Source organism: Ipomoea nil, unplaced genomic scaffold (assembly GCF_001879475.1).
Source record: "Ipomoea nil cultivar Tokyo-kokei standard unplaced genomic scaffold, Asagao_1.1 scaffold0146, whole genome shotgun sequence".
NCBI classification, from domain to species: Eukaryota; Viridiplantae; Streptophyta; class Magnoliopsida; order Solanales; family Convolvulaceae; genus Ipomoea; species Ipomoea nil.
In genome coordinates, this window is record NW_017616574.1 from 1,713,042 (window position 1) to 1,730,563 (window position 17,522).

The following is a 17,522-nucleotide window of genomic DNA, read 5'->3' on the forward strand; positions in this document are numbered from 1 at the left end:
GGATTCGAGACAAAGGGTTTCTCGTGAGGTCTAAGGTATTTTGATCCATCTCTATCTTTGTATTGAGAGTAATCTTGGGACAATACTCCATTTATTTGAATCTTGGAGTAGGTTCATATCAGTAGATACTCACACCAATTGAGCTTACTAATGTCATCCACATTTGCAAAATTCTTTATCAGGTGTGTGTTGACATAGCCAGTTGTACTGCCCTCTACAAACATTGTTGTTATCAGTATGGCAAGATGACGTTTGAACCATTCCCCGCCACTCTTGCAAGCTAGCATTGTTGCACACAACTTCTGAGGTGTTATATTCAAATCTTTTCTGGCCAACACTTTCTTCCATTCCTCAAGTAAGGTGTTATTGTCATCTCCTTTACATCTTCTCTCAATTTTGATTCTTCCATTAGGAAACCCCAGTGCTTGGGCTACATCCTTAACTGTGATGTGCAGCTCCTTTCCATCCCTCACACGTAAACAAGAGCTGAGTGGGTCATAGTTGTTTACAAGCCACCATCCCATTTTGCTAGGGACTTTTGAAATGTGTTGATGACGCAGGTGCTCAAACCCCATCTCTCTTACACTCTGCCATTGTTGATCGGTGAATTTCTCAAAAGCTTTTATAAGTTGGTATGGGGTTGCTCTTGTTGTTAAGGATGGGTAAGAAACAGCGTTGTATGTTTTGTCTTCTGCTTGTGTGTTTGTTTCTTGAACAAGTTGGGTTTCTTCATCATCAGACCCCTCTGTGGATTCATTGTGTTCATTTTGGGATTCTTCTTGTTCTTGTTCTTCAGTTTGGGATTCTTCTTGTTCTTGTTCTTCAGCTTGGGATTGTTCCTGTTCAGATTCTGCACGTTGTGGTTCTTCTGGTTCGAATTGTTCTGGTTCTTCATGTTCAAATTGCTCAGATTCCGTAGGTTGGGGCTCTTCTTGATTAGTTTCTTCCGGCTGGGGTTCTTCTTGATCAGGTTCTCCCGGTTGGGGTTCTTCAGGGGTGCACTCTTCATGAAGTAAAAACCGTTGTCTTTGACAAAAGTGTTGCATCAAAGACAACGGTTTTGGACCAAACTGTTGTCTTTTATACAAAAGACAACACTTTTCTTAAAAACTGTTGTCTTTCTAGTGTTGTCTATGTGCATTTTTCTTGTAGTATCAGGTGAGTCATCAATTACCATATGTTCAGTTGATTTCTTTAATTTTTTTAGCATGTCGTTTAGACTTTCTGGAGCCTTCTTTGTATCTTTTTTGTCCTGTGAGAGTTATTTTTCAAATAAAAAAAAAGGTTAATCTCATATATAAACTAAAGTAATTTAAAAGGTAAATTGTGTTATAGTAGGTGCATGTATATTGTCATCTAGATGCATCAGTAGAGTGAAGTTGTTGCATAATTATTTTAAATGACAATCAAGGCAGACTGCAAAACGAGAGAACATTATCTAACATTTAGTTGCACTTATGTTGAAATCTAAACACAAGAATACATCAAAATTGTTGCAGGATACATATTAACTGATAGGATATGTACACAACTTTAGGTGCACAATATCAGAGGAGTACTTGCAAATATAGATTAAAGTACTTGCATGAATAGAAATTTGGAGTGCAGTAACCACATATGCATGCATATAGCTTAAAATATTATTGTTTGGTACCATGCAAAGTGATCAGATGGTCTACATGTTGCTTAGGGCCTTGGATAGGCAAAAATAGTGTATTTTTTTTAACTATTTTGTCAAAGACGCCTACATATTGTAGCATTATAGCAATAATTATAATTAGAAGTAAAATGCAGAAGAAACAAGAGAACATCATTTTGTTTTAAATGACAATTAAGGGCAAAAACAGAGAACATTATTTAACATTTAGTCGCACGGAAGTTGAAATCTAAACATAAGAATACATCAAAATTGTTGCAGAATACATACTAACTGACAGAATAGGAACACAAAATTAGGTGCACAATATCAGAGGAGTACTTGCAAATATAGCTTAAAATACTTGCATGAACAGAAATTTATAGTGCAGTAAACACAGATGCATGCATATAGCTTAAAATATTATTGTTTGGTACCATGCAAAGTGATCAGATGGTCTACATGTTGCCTAGGGTTTTGGATATGCAAAAATAGTGTATTTTTTTAACTATTTTGTCAAAGTCACTTACACATTGTAGCATTATAGCAAAAAATATAAGTAAAATGCAGAAGAAACAAGAAAAATAGGTCTGTTTTACCTCGTTTAGTTGTTGTTTTTTTTGCACGAACGACTGGGCTTTGTTCTTCGTCTATATTCTTGAGTGAAATCGAACAAACTTCGGTCGTTGTAGAAAAGGAGTGTGTTTTTTTAGAGTGTTTTTGAGAGTTTCTTCTGTGTCTTTTTCGGGTTCGTCGTTGTCGATGGAGGTTTTTGAGATGAAGAAGACGGTTTCTAACTTTTGAGCTTAAAGTTTGTCGATAAAGGCCTTTCGTGTGTTGGGATTGTCGATAATGTCTGTCCGTCCACGTGTCCAGATCTAATCGATGAGAAACACTGATTTTTAAATAAAAAAAAAAAGGCGGTGGCATTTTCGAAAATAATTGAATATTGAATTACAAGTAAAATGTATTATTGGTGCAAGTAAAATTTACAACGGGCATCAATACGAAGTTCACATATAGTCATAAGTAGTTGCTTCTATTGTTATAAGTATTTACACCAGTTGGTATAAGTAGTTGCACCTGTAGGTATAAGTAGGTGCACCCAGGTGAATGAATGGTTGAGGGAAGTAAATGTTAACAAGGCAAAATTACATGCACTAATAGGTGAAAGTAGATGCACTTGTAAATGATTTTACTTACACCTAGATGTTCAATTATTTACGAAAATGCCACTGCATTTTTTTTAATTTATTAGATCTGGACACGTGTCGCGCGCTGATTCGTTTGCATTTCCTTCCTGGGCACTTATTCGCACCTGAGTGCGTCCCTATACATATATATATATATATATATATATATATATATATATATATATATATATATATATACATATATATATATATATATATATACATATATATATATATATATATACATATACATATATATATATATATACATATACATATATATATATATATACATATATATATATATATATATATATATATATATATATATATATATATGTATATATATATATATATATGTATATGTATATATATATATATATATATATGTATATATATATATATATATATGTATATATATATATATATATGTATATATATATATATATATATGTATATATATATATATATGTATATATATATATATATACTTTTTGTTCTAGGAAAAAGGGTCAAATTGGCCCCGTATGTCAATCGGATAGTGCAATTGGATCCCTTAAGTAAAAATAGATCCATTCAAATCCCCTAAACCTATAAAAATGTTCAATTAGTCCAAAATGACTTATTTAGCAGGTTAAATCTCAACATACTTGACACGTGTCCTTTTTTTTATTTTTGTTTTTAAAACATTTATTTATTAGATATTAAATTTAAAAAAAAAATAATTGGCGCCTAGGCTTCGTTGATCCTTCCCCCCTGGCGTCTCTGCTCTCCGACCTTACCACACATCGTCCTTTCGAATCTACAAAACATTCATTGGTTTCTAAATGAACGTTACAGAATTCTTAACAAAATCTAATTCTTCTTCAAACGACAGAATCCTTAACATTATAAAACTCCTCAAACGACACAATTTCTTTGCCAGGGGAAGAGATATGGAGAATGAGGAGATATTTGCATTAGATTGGATTGGATGTTCGGTGGTTGCTCAAGCCACAAAACTGTCATGCATAAATGCTACCTTTCTAGCAAAATTGAAAGGAAAATTTATTGGAAAGGACCAAGCCACTACAGTTCACGAAGATCTACCTACGGCTCAAGAATTCTTAGAAGATGAAAATTTTGATCGGGTTCTTAAGATATCACAACATTACACTCATAGACACCCTGGTAACACTTCAACTGCACATGTCCATTTTAGTGATCAACTTAACCCAAACTTAGTTGAGAATTATTGTGGAATTGATACTGAGCTAACTGTTAATGAGGTGGCTTATTTGATGTGGAGATCAACAATAACTTGAGGGATGATCAAGTTATGCATGGTAGTCAACATACCGGAGATGATTTTTCTCATCACCTTGGAAGTGGTCAAGGTGATACTATTGTCTTGGAAGATCATGCTCAAGAAGGAGCAAGGCAAAACTTTGGAGATCAAGCACAGTCTCATACATTTAAAGACATTCTGGCTCCTAAGGCAGTAAGAAATATCCAAGAAAATCATCATGAAAGCCGAATCAGAATGCAAGAAAATATGCCAAATGAAAGATTACAAAACTTGGAAATTGTTGTTCTAAGATTGGTGGACAGAATAGAAGAAATGGTTCAAGGTGTCTATACTCATGTTGACAGTGTTGTTAATAATCAGTCCAAGAAAATTGAAGGCTCTTTTGTTCATAACCAGAGAAGCCAACAACATCTGATTGACACACACCAAGCAATGGAAAGACAAGTTGGTGGACTAAATTTGAATATCAAGGGGCTGTTGAATGAATTTTTCTTGCAAATTTCTAAAGCCATTGGTGATGATCGAAGGGTCAGTGAGGCACTCACTGTGAACAAAGCCAAAGCATCCTAAAAGTGGTTCATCAACATGAGGACCAATCCGAGATGTACACAAAGATGTTGATGCAATTAACACCAAAGTGGCATGTTTACGTGGTTCTTATGAGAATATTGACAAATCTGTTTCCTCCCTTAGAGTTTCAGTTAAAGAATTGGTTGATTACGCCAAAAAGGGGAAGAAAGATTCAGTCATTTGGAGAACATGATGGAGATTTTGATGACTGCATTAGCCTCTAAAAATGGTGGTGGTGGTCACGGCAGCAGAGGCAGAGTAGGAAAAACAAATGCAACACGAAGAGGAGGACTTGAATATTGGTTTGGAGGAGATTTAAGCAGTCCAGGAGGATCCAGTAGTGGCAATACTACTAGCAAATCTTTTCGTGATATTATTCATGCAGGTGGAAACTAAGAACAAATAATTTGGCTCAACAAAGTGACTTTATATTTGGAATCCACACGAGATGAAAAAATTGAATTGCCGAGATTTGTGAATCAAAATGATTTACCAAGAGGAATGAAGAAGTGCAATTCATGTGATCAAAACATATGGATTTTTTAAGAGAATTTCAGACGCATCAAGGAGTACGAGAGCAATCATGATGATGGTACTTCAAGACTACATTGAAATCAATGGAGCAAATTGCAAGAAGGAAGAAGTCTCGAAAAGTGCATCATATGGTACGAGGAAGGAATATTGCTCGGAGAAAACATCACGGAAGCTTACAATTACTATGTGACTGGGCAAGTATGCGAAGAACATAATATTGGTAACACTTTCATGGATCTTAAGAATCATATCAATCACATGCTAGAAGGAAAAAGGAACAAGAGGATTAAATAAGCAAGTGATATGTGTAAGTTATGACACATTATTTTGACATGACTTGCAAACTCTAAGCATGGCTAATATTATTTTTGCTACGGCTTTTGGCTTATCTAATTACATGATGCTTATGGTGTTTTGTTTATTATCATTCGTTTAGTTTTTGCTTGAAAGGTAATTTTTAGTTTAGATTGTATAAATCGCATAATTGGAAGAATTTTCAAAAGAAATTTTAATGTTAAAAATCCATGAATGCGAATAGGAAACCTTTTGCTAAAAATATCTTTCCTAGATTCAAAACCAATGTCAAACTCATCATGGCTATGTCTAAAAATGAATAAAATCTTTTTGAAAAATCAATTGTTCAAAGACTAAGCCAAATGACTGAGTATAGGTTTTGGCGTCATCAAAAAGGGGCAAAATTGATATGAATATTTTTATAATATAGTTTTGATGAGGCAAATGTATTTTAGATCCCCTTAGATTTTAGGATTTTGATATAAGCATCATAGTCAAGAAAGTCAAGCCAAAAAATTCTACTATATGTTCGTCAGTTGTGGAAGAAAAAAATTAATTTGGAGAATTAATTTTGGTTCTACAAGTATTCATTCGGAAGATCAGTTGTTAAACATTGTTCTCACAATGTATAATCGAATGAGCCTATTTGCAAAATGGTAGAAGACTTTGAAATTCTTAACATACACGCAGGTTTAAATCTCTTTGAAGACATCTTTTTTAAGTAAATAAGAAGGAGATTCAAAAGTCTTATAGTCACAAGCAAGAAGTGGCAGATGTGTCCAAGCAAGAGGCGGTCAAATTTGTTCAAGCAAGATGTAACTGATTCACAACAAGCAAAAATATGTCAAATTTGTTCAAGCAAGATGTTGTCAAATTAAGCAAGATGTAACTAATTCACAACAAGCAAAAACTTATTTTTGCTCTATGACTCAATCAAGTCAAATAAGCAAGAAGACCAAACAAGCGACAAGAGACTAATTCTCGACAAGCAAGAAGTGACCTGATATATACAAGCAAGAAGCTAACTGCACAAGATAAACATCTGAGATGCACGGTCAAAATCAAGGCAATCAAGCAAGAAGCAAGACGTGGCTTAATTAAAACAAGCAAGATGTATGTGACAAATGAGCAAGATGATCAGAAACTACAAGAAAGGGGGGAATGCTAAATAATTCAAATGAATTATTAAGTTCATCCACATGTCACACAATTCCAAAGGCCCGAGGGCATGATCAGAACGGTAATAAAATTAATATTATCTTTATGACAAGGAACATGAAGGCATGGAGAAATTCTTATCTTTAGAAACAACTTGAAAATCAAGCCAGAAGATTTAATTCTTGTCAGAGAGACGTTGGTGATCAAAGAAGAAGAAGATATTATTTTTTAGAAACAACTTGAAAATCAAGTTTGATAAAAAATATTATCTTGTCAGAACAAGTTGGCAATCAATCAAAATGAAGATATCCTATTGTCAACAATATCAGGCTACAAGATTCAAAATTCAAAAATCAAATTATCCCGCTCCAAGGGATACATTTGATCATCTATATAAAGCCATGAAGACTTGAAGATCAAAAAGTCATGGACGAATAACTTACAAAGAGAAAATATACAAGTGCAAAAATAACTTTGAGTCAAAATATTCATTGAATTATTTAGAAAAGATGCTCATTCTGAACAAGTCTCAAAAGTAGTTGGAGAGAAAAACAATTACTGTTATTTGTAATTGTAAAGAGTATAGTTGTGTGCAAAATACTCTAAAGAGTGTAGTTGTGTGTAAAACACTCGTAGTTGCTAAGTGTAGCTGTGTGCAAGACACTTAGTTGGTGTAGGAGTATTGTAACACCCCAAATATTTAAAGACTTATATAAAATAAGGGCATGCTAATAATAATAATCCAAACAGAGCATAAACTATCCATATGAGTCGGGGTGCTATGCCAAACCTAGGTTTGAGAACCTAGGTGTACAGGCAAAACTATCAAAACGTGTGTAATCTGTAAGTCAATATTCAGATATAATCCACGGCACGCAAGCCATCAACTAAAGCTAGAGCTAACTGAGCTAAGTCCACGGGTCTGACTAGCGCGCTCCATAGCTAATGCTCATCACATGTAAAACATATGGTATAGCAACCGTCAGCGAATAATGCTGAGTAACCCACTCCCACGGGTTAAGTACAATAAATATAAATATAGGAAATTATTTTGAAATTGGAATACATATATAGTCTTAAGCAACACTAGCTTTCAAATCAGGATCAAGACTCAAAATATATCAACGAATCGACATCACGAATACCACTAACATGCGTCCTATGTTTACAAGGCATAATAAACAGGCAAGCAGATAGATAACAATTAAAGGCAAACAATGGGATCCAATAACAATCGATTAGCAAGTAATCATCAAAACACACAATCCATCTTCCAACCTTATACCAAGTTCCAACCTTTACTCCTCTCCATCCTTATATCAGCTCCAACCTGTACCTCCAGGCCACCCTTATAGCGCCTCCCATATCCCTCCGGAGCAACTACATGCCCCACTCCGTAACCACCAACATGGTAGCACCGAAGTGTCATTCGCATGGTCTGTGCCTTTGGCACCACTACCAAGGGGTCAGCGCATATAGCTCTGACATGACACCGCGGAACTTATACCCTGACCCAAGCCTTTAGCCAGCAAGTCTAAGGGGTGGTCAGTGCCTTTAGCACGATAACCGAGCACTCGCTGTGCTTTTCGCCAACAATTCATTTCCACCAATCACAATCTCATTCTCATCAATCACATCAATCATTGCGCAATGATCACAACACTCATCATCATTCAATCAATCATCATTTAATCAACTATAATAATCAAGGTACATTAACGAACGACACACACTACAAACAAATTCCTAGAACGGTACTCAAAACATCAAACGGGGTACAACGGGACACGGGGAAACACCAAACAGGGGAAAACGACCCGCCGCGCCACCACATTCCATCGGGTGGGCGGTGGGTGGTGGACCACCCGCCGGTGGGGCGGTCACTTTCCAGCGGGTGGCCGGTGGGCAGTCGACTGCCCGCTGGAAATGGGCAGACCATGCAGCGGGTAGGTGGTGGGGACACGTTCCCCCCACCTACATCCCCACTGGTACGAGGGTAGAAATCCGACTCGGGGTTCGTCCGTGGAACCCAAAACCATGTCCAAACACATTCCAACACGTATCAACAACAACACGGTTTCGATTAACAAAGATTGGACCAAGAACATTCCAATTACATTCTAACACGATTCCTAAACGTGCCAAGACTCGACATAAATCACATAACGGTTCGGGAGCGTCCGGAACCTCAATAATATCAAGAAATCTATATGCAAAGCCCTAAAGACAAGTCCTATACTAGAATCAACACCCGAGTATGCATAAACCCACCCAAGAACACCAAGAACATCACAACAACGAGATTCAGAATATAAACCCTAGGGACAAGCTCTAGACTTAATTAAATGCAAGATCATATCAATAACCATACAAGGCCATCAAGAATAGCAATAATTCACCATATAAACCTAAAGACAAGCTCTAACAAGATATACATACAAAATCACACAATCAATCATTCAATCGGAGCCAATCAATAAACAATATCAAGGAAAATAGGTTTTGTAAGACATGGGTTACCTCTTAGCCCTAATCAATATCATTGGCTACTAAGGTTCTTCTCTAAGATCCTCCTCCAATTGATCTTCATAGGTTTGGTGGTGGGGAATTCATTTGCTAGGTTTCCTCAGGGAATGTCTCGCGTAGTAGAATTAATTGTGGAAGGGTTTCTAAATGCTTTCGAATCCCATATATATAGATTCAGGAGTCCTAACTAGAATCTGAATAGTAAAGGCCCACTTTCCCTATTCCTAACGGATTAAAGGCTTGATTAAGGATAAGGGTCCATGATCCATTGTGTACCACACTTAATTAATTCTAGCCCAATTAAATCCTTTTCAATTATATTTTAACGGAATTAATTCCATACTTAATCCGAATTTAGAGGCCGTAACACGGGGTGTTACACCCTCCCCTCCTTACAAGAAGCTTCGTCCCCGAAGCTTAGACACGTGTCACTCCCCTCGTTCTCGGATATGATGCAGTTTGATCTTTATATTAGGGAAATGTAGGATATGCTTTTTTTTCTAATAAGCGTAGGGTGGGGATTGATCAAATCAGAAGGCAAGTAAGGATTGAGATTTAGGTGTACCTTGGTTTCCTGCTCCCGAGGTTGAAGCTCCGCGCGCGCCAAGCATGGCCTCGATTGCCGACACTCTCCTGTCCAAAGAGCTCGTCGCGAGAATCAAGGACGAGAATTCTTCATCCATGATCCGGTTTTGCCTCACGAGCTGCGCGAGGATATTGTTGGTGGACCTCTCGTCTCGATCCCCTATGTTTCCCCTTTCCTGCGCGGGTTCCGGTCGGCTTGGCTCGCTCTCTTCCTCTTGCTCTTCTTGTTCCTCGCTTTCTTGCATCACTCGTTTCATTTTCTTGTTCGAGATACCCAATTGGTCCACTAACATTCTCTGTTCAGCCGTTCAAGCAAATCTCCTCGAGGGTAATGTAATGTCCATCTCTAACATGATAGATGTCGTTGCGGCGGAGGTTTTTAGCATTGAAAACCATCCCACTCATGGGCCTGACTTCGGTTCGGCTTATGTCCACCCATTTCCTTTCCATGATCCAACTTAGGATCATCCCGTAGGGTAAACTGAGCCGGTTGCTAGATTTGCAGAACTCCATGTGCTTCAACATTAGAGCGGGTAAATTGAATTTGACCTTATGCTTAAGAAAATAGGCAAAGGTGTATTCTAGGCTTCCCACATCTTTGTTCTTGTTGTTAGTGGATAACAGGTTATCTGACACAATCAAGACTAGCAGCTTTTGTTCTACGGTTAACAACTTCTTAATTGGCCTTGTGGCCAAAGTGAAACCGTCTTCCCTTCCCAAAAATTAGCTGAGGTAATCCTCGTACCCCACGTCTCGGGTACTAATCCATGCCTTCCGGTCATAATCTGACACGCCCGTGACGGTCAATTTCAGAAGCTTAGTTAAGCGGGCCTCGGTTAGCACTATTTCTTTCGCCCGGACCTTGGAGGTGATCTCCAACTTGTCCCCGCGTTGGTGGCTACCAAGTGGTGGTAGAATTCCTTCACCAATTCGGGGTACGTGTCCCCTTTTATCCGAATTTGGCGGTAAAAACAAATTCATGCAAAGATCCTACAATTGAATTTAATGCATTGTTGTTTAGATCTGAGGCATTCATTTCATCGTCTGTCCAAGTCTCCATGGGCTTATCTTCAGTAACTCCTTGTGCATTCTGAGTAGTGGGACGACTCCACCCAGTTATGACAGTACGATAAATAGGGGTGAGCAAACGGTCGGTCGGTTACATAACCGACCGAAAAACCGATGGGAATTTTAGAGTGTCCTAACCGACCGAAACCGACCGAACTAAATGTTATAGCCGACCGTCGGTTTCGGTCGGTTATATCGGTTATACCGAAAAACCGAACAAGAAAATGATGAATTGATGATCCACAACTTCAAGCAATGTTTGGTGGACAGGGATTTGATGATCCCCAACGCAAATATTATAATAAGATAATAGAAGTAGACTGAGGCGTGAGGGAGTACTGACTGCAGAGTCGCAGACTGCCTGACCGGAGTGTCGCCGGAGGGCTTGAGGAGCAGATGACTGTGGAGAACCTTCGTCGCGGTCACAGTCGCAATTGCGTCGTCTGTGAGTTGTAGCTGTGGAAGATGAAGCGTGGCACCATAGAGAAGACGAGAAGCAGCAGATTGACGGCGATTTGGGCTATTACCATAAGCTCTGAAGCAGATCTGAAAGTGGATTGCCGATTGCGTACCAACAAAATAAAAGATCTGAAAGAGAATTAGGAATTTAGGCCTATTCTTTGAAACAGATCTGTAGGTAATTAGCACGATTATAGAAGCAAGTCAAAATAGGTCAAAACATTAAGTATTAAAATATTATTTATATATAATTATATATATATATATATATATATCGGTTATCGGTTAACCGACCGAAACCGACACCCAATAACCGTAAAAAAAAACAAAAAGCCGAAAAACCGAAAATATTTTTAGTTCAATAACCGAAACCGACCGAAAACCGATTTTTTCGGTCGGTTCGGTTATCGGTTTTCGGTTATCGGGCGGTTAACCGATGTTTTGCTCACCCCTAACGATAAACCCTGGTACCTTGTGCTTGCAGATATATCTCCATGCGAGCCTTCCAGAAGGAGTAGTTATGACCATCTAGTTCTGGTGGTTTCATACTTGCATCCATCCTGAATACAAACAACCAGCCAACGAACACACAGAAAAACTTGCGAAAGACAGAGAGAATGCAAAACTAAAAACAACCCATCGGATCAAGTCACTATGTAGACTTAAAAGCTCTGATACCACATGTAATTTTGCATATTCTCTTTTTAGATAGATTAACAGGATTAATCAACTGTCAGAGATTACTGATTGATTCAGTTACGAAGTCAGTCAGTAATAATAAATCATGGAGAAGATGTAAGAGAAAGATAACAGCACAAACCCAACGACACAGAATATTTACCCAGTTCGATACAGTGTGTATCTACGTCTGGGGGACGATCAGATAGGCGTCTAATCCACTAAATCATAATCCAATGTACAAAGGTAGATATACAATAATCTTACCCAAGTGCCCCACACAAGGTACATACCCAGTCTACACAGGTTTAGTGGATTGTTGAAGATGGAGAGCCATGCATACAGAAGTCCAATGAAATCCCTTCACTTGGAGAGCCCACTCTGATGCAGTCCACTTCAATGACGCTCTTTACAGTTGTTCCCACAACAGTGTGATCACAGTGTCCTTTCGTTTAAGCAGCAGTGATTCTTCTCAAGTTCATCATCTTAATCACCATGAACATATTGTATTGAGAAGATGCATGACAATCAAAGATCTAGTCTCATATAGCAGATAGGGAGTGTTTCATCTTACTTTCGGCGTAACCCTAATTCTCTTCGAATAAGAGTACTTATAGATTCTTCAATAAACACTCTCCATAGATCACTTTGATTGTAGAAGGTAGGACTATAAAAGAGGAATGTAATCTCCGAAGATTAGGTCCATACCTTTCTTAAAAATATACGCTGATCTTCTTTCCAAACTTGTCTGATAATACCGCGTACAGTCTTTTAGAAATCAGCTTCCTAAATCAGATCTTCAGTGTCAGTCCTTCTGTTGTTGCTTCTGATTGATCAGTCGTCTGTAGCGCTGGACGGACAAACTCTAAACCTATCTTAGTATGCCATAATAATATTGTCAATTATAATATGGGGTTTTTGAACATTTCAAAACACTAACAACATCAAACATGAAAGGCAAACAACTCAGGATGCATTCTACTGATCACAAAGTAGAATACATCAAGACATGCTCATAAGCAAGGAATTCACATTCACACAGTGGCAACTACAAGCCGCAGTGACAACTACATGTCACAAGTATCATAGTTCCAACCTTATGCCCTGTCCTAACCTTATGGCTACCCCCGGCCTTATTTCTGTTCTAACCTTTACCTCCTAGTGCCACCATGTACTTCTGAGTCCAACCTTATACCGCCAGGGACCGTCGTCCCCCCTCCAACATAGCCTCCAACATACCGCCGAACTCTCAGTACACGAGGGTACCATTAATTTCATTCACATAGCCTCCAACATATGAGCCAAGCTTAGATAACACACCACCAATTTCAATCATAGTCACACAAGATCATCATCATACCAAGAGGAGTAAGGCTCGACAATAACCTTAATCAAGTATCAATCAAAGGGAACAACGATTTACATACGTTCACATCACAGGAATCAATCAAAGATCACAACAAGGACATGAGACCATACTCAACAACAAAGGATCACAATCCAACACCAAATGATGGTCAACACAAGTTGCCATTCCCAATAGGAAGGAACAAACCACACATACTAGCATTTCAACATCAAACTAGCATGCTTAACAAACGGGTAAACCAAAAGTAGTTCCAAAGAACATTCAAGACTCACATTAGTCTAACAAATCACAATGTCGGACCCTTAGCACGATTCAAGACACCAAATCCTACATGGATCCCTAACATACCGTTCTAGACATACGAAACATCAAGAAGACTCACAAATAGCCCAATAAAACAACATCGGGAGGTCAAAACATCAATATCGAGTCAAAAGAATCACGGGGAATAAATCCCCGCACATCACCAACCATGTTCCCCGCGGGTGGGGCCACAGGTGGACAACCACCCGCGGGTACATACACCCGAGAGCTACGTTCCCCGCGGGTGGGGCGGCGGGTAGGCCTCTGCTCGTCGTTCCGCCCGCGGGTACCACTTGTACACCAAAAATATCCCTTCGGGGATTTTCAACAACAAGTCTAAAATACCCAAAATATCACACACAACAACAATATGACTTGAACCCAAGAAATAGCCAAGCAATGACATTCAAGAACCCTAAGAACAAGCTCTAAACATGCATCACCACAAGACAATGCATCAAATCTCACAAACCAACACAAGAATCACAAGTAGAAGCCAAGAATCATCATATAAGTAAAAAAAAAAATAGGTTTTGTAAAGCATGGGTTACCTTTGTAGCCTATTAACTTCCTCTTTTCACCCTTAGAAAGCCTTTCCTAAAGCTCCTCTTCCACACCAACTTCATACACAAACCAAAACACAACAAAGATCATATCTTTAGAAAAAGACACCTAAAAGAAGGTTAAAACACCAAAAGACCAAGGATCTTACCCTCTCATATGCTCAAGATGAAGAAAATAGGAATATTGGAAGACAATCTTGCAAGACTTGGATGCTCAAATTCTAGCTTGGAGAAGAAGCTAGACCATTTTAGAGAGAGGCTAGAGGTTTTTGTGTTTTAGGTTGAAGGGTGAATGAAATGAAAGAGTGTTGCTAGGTTTGCTTGAATCACAAACCTTAGGTAGAAAGAAATTCTTACACTTACTAATGTTGGAAAAATAAGGGAACAAGGGCACAATTCAAGAAGCACAAGGTACAAGCCTTTGACTTAAGTGGCTAGTCAAAATCTAGTCCCTCGACTATTAAATTTCAGGATTTTTAGGAATACATTAGCAAAGGGACTTGGATTAATTCTTTAATTAATCCTTGATTAGTGTTTGGATTTACGGGGTGTCATGGGTCACGTGAAGACATTAAACATATAATGGAAACGTGTGTAAATTTATATAAGTAATTAATAGTTATTATTAAACTAGTGATGCAAAGTATTTACATATATTTTATGTCTTGTATTAATAGGTGTATGGCTGCAACAAGCATGTTGAATGGAAAGAAAAATAATCGTTCACTGAAATGGACTACATGTTCGGTAAGTACTTCATTCACTTTGTAAAACATGCAAACTTATTGTTTTTTTATTAATTTTTTTTTTTATTTTATTGTAATTCAAATGTAGTGTGCTATACAAAAGGAAACTACCGAATGTGGTTATTATTATGTGATGAAATTCATGTTGAAAATTGTTTCCAACAACCTAGGCAAAGGAATGGATAAGGCAGGTAATTTAATAATATGTCTTTTTTCTTCAAATGTATAAAAATACTTGCTTATTTATATTTTTATTTCTTTTGAACTTTGTAGACTTTGGAAAGACAAGGAAGATTGCCCTACAACAAACAAGAGATTGATGAAGTTAGAGACAAATGGTCTAAGTTTTTTATTGATGAATGGGTTAATAAAATGCTTCTTAGTTGATACTTTACGTTTAAAATTAGTTTATGTTTATTGGCTTGATATTTAGTAATTTTGATGAATTGTGTTCTTTATATTAGTTTCATGTTTAGTAGTTTGAATTAGTTTAATGAATTATCTTATGTATATTAATTTCAAATTAGTTGAAGTTGAATGTTAAGTCACTGCACATGTTCTGAAAATTGATACAGGTTGTGGAAGAAATCATAAAATAATTTTAATATTAAAAAAATAATAACTATACAACGTCAGGTTCTGTGAAACATCAACGTCGTAGTAATTAAAAATCGTAATAATTAATATACGACGTATATTTAGTAAATATCCGATGTCGTATTATTTTTTTTTTTAAAAAAAGTATTTAACTTAAGACGTCGGTTATTTTTATAAAGCGACGTCTTAAGTAAATTATTTTTTTTAAAAAAATATATACGACGTCGGTCTTATCTTAAAGGCCGACGTCGTATATTAATTATTTAAAAAAAAAAATAATATGACGTCGGCTGTATACAAATAGCCGATGTCATAAGTTAATTTTTTAATTTAAAAAAATATACGACGTCAATTTTTTAACTGATGTCGTATCATTTATGTACGATGTCTCAAAAATGGTGTCGAAAGATAACCGACGTTAAATGGGGTCATAAAATCAACGTTAAAGCCGCCCTTTATGTAGTAGTGATACTTTTGATCAACAATAATGAAATTATTGATTTTTTTTTAATTTCCATTCGTTGTTGAGACAAATTGTTTTGAGAATTTGTCAATGACAATTGCTACAATTGTTGTCAATTGATAATAAATAATTCAAAATATATGGTTACAATGGATATTGTTATAATGATATAGTAAAAATTAAATTAACTTACAAATTTCTTTAGAAGTTTTCATGCATTGATAATATTCTGATGTGTAAACTTATTCAATTGGGGCCAGTGGGATGTTAACATTGTCAATTCTTTGAAAATGGTCGTACCGTTTTAGAGTCCATGTGTAATTGTATTTATGATCAACAATTTTGTAGTTAGGTCGCGCAGGTCTGACAATGATGTAAGAACAATTTTGTCCGATAAACAAATAATAGTATAATATTTGTAAAGTAATGTACAATTGTACAATTATAAAAAGAGTTAATACCTCCAATGGTCCTCCGAGTATTAGGGGTTTACCAGTTATGGTCCTCCAAGTTTCAAATGACCTCCAATGGTCCTCCATGTTTTAAAAAATAACTACCCGTGGTCCTTTTAGGACGTCTCGTGGTCATTTTAAACTCGGGTTATTTTAAGAATTAGGACCACGAGTGGTTATTTTTCAAAACATGGAGGACTATTTGAGGTCATTTAAAACTCGGAGGACCACAGCTGGTAAACCCCTAATACTCGGAGGACCATTGGAGGTATTAACTCATTATAAAAATACATACAGAAAATATTAATACCATAATGACCTAAATCATTCCAATTATGCAAAAGCATAATTGAAATATTAAGTTTGATTCTAAATAATCAAAAGAAGATTAATTAAATGAAAAAAAAAAAACTTAACCTAATTTTTTTTTAATGTAACAAAATCAAATGATTTTTAAAGTTCATGATTTATGATCTTTGATGCTCAACTTTGAATGCTATATATTTAGTTGGACTAATTATTTTGCCAAAGTTTATGTTAAATTATATATATATATATATATATATATATATATATATATATATATATATAGGGTTGAGTTCAAATGAGGATAACAATATATAGAGGATTGTGAGGACAAATAATGGGCACACAATAAATTACTATCATGCACACAATTTAATACATAATGGCACACAAGAATATATGTAAACATCAGGTTTCGAACCCATGCTCTATTAATTAACAAATGTATGCACGCGACATACAAACTGTGGCACACGACTACATTCGGCCATGCACACGACATACCGACTAATGGCACACACTACATCTGTCCTCACAGTCCTCTATAATATACTTGTCCTCATTTGAACGCAAGTCTATATATATATATATATATATATATATATATATATATATATATATATATATATATATATATATATATATATATATATATATATATATATATATATATATATTAATACGTTTTAACATATTCGTAGTATATGTTTAGCAATTATGCCAACTCTAATTGG